Genomic DNA, 1,084 nt, shown 5'->3' on the forward strand with positions numbered 1-1,084 from the left:
AGATCTTAAAAGCTCATGAGCTATTTTGTCCCTTATATATTCCATCACATACATAGGTATGTTAGCAGCAAAGGTAAATACCCCTGTACATATCCTCTGTTAAACTCTTACATATTAGTGGGTATGCTCCCACTCTCCGTCCCACACCCTTTCAGCCTATACATCTATCCGTGTGTCTACCTGTAGAATACTGTTGTTCCAAAGTTGGCTATATAATGGTATTCACCTCTATTCCATTTAACTCTTGCATTTTTCCCTGTGTCTTCATCTGCCTTCATCATACTTCTACCAATCATCACCTGAATTAACATGTGTCACTCTCTAGGTGGTGGAATACTCTCCCTTTCCCTCCACATCTGGTAACCATCTGGTATCCCTCCACATCTGGTAACCATCACAGAATGCTGCTTTTAACATGAAAACCTTACTACTTTACAATAGTAGTCTTATATAATATTCGTCCTTTTGTGACTTAACTATTTTCATCTAGAAGTCTTATTGTGGGGCTATAAGATAAGCACTTGGCTACTATCCACAAGAGTTTGGCAGCTCAAACTCACCAGCCACTCCTCAGAAGCCCAATACAGTGTTGTTATGAATCAGAGCTGACACAATGGTACTTACCAAACCTCACTCAGAGTTAGCTATTCCAGGTTTATCCGTGTTATGAGGTGTTTCATAGATTTATCATTTTTATTTTACTTGGGTAGTATTCTGTTGTGTGTATGTACCAAAATTTTTTTATTCATTCTTCCCTTAATAAGCATTTAGATTGTCTCTATTTTTTCACTACTATGAATACTGCAGCGATGAACATGGGTATGCATATATCTACTTGGGTCATGGTTCCTATTTCTTGAGGATATATACCAAGTATAGAGATTGATGTTGTTGTTGTTAAGTGCAGAGAGAAACTGATGGGTCATATGAAATTGTTATTTCCAACTTTTTGAGGAAGCCCCATATCATTTTCCGTAGTGGTTGGACCATTTTGGAATCCCACTAGCAATGTAGAAAGGTGTCAGTCTTTCTACATTTTCACCAGCATTTGTTGTTTTCTGTTTTGTTTTGATTTTGTTTTTTT

The sequence above is a fragment of the Chrysochloris asiatica genome, unplaced genomic scaffold (genome assembly GCF_000296735.1).
Source record: "Chrysochloris asiatica unplaced genomic scaffold, ChrAsi1.0 scaffold00012, whole genome shotgun sequence".
Taxonomy (NCBI): domain Eukaryota; kingdom Metazoa; phylum Chordata; class Mammalia; order Afrosoricida; family Chrysochloridae; genus Chrysochloris; species Chrysochloris asiatica.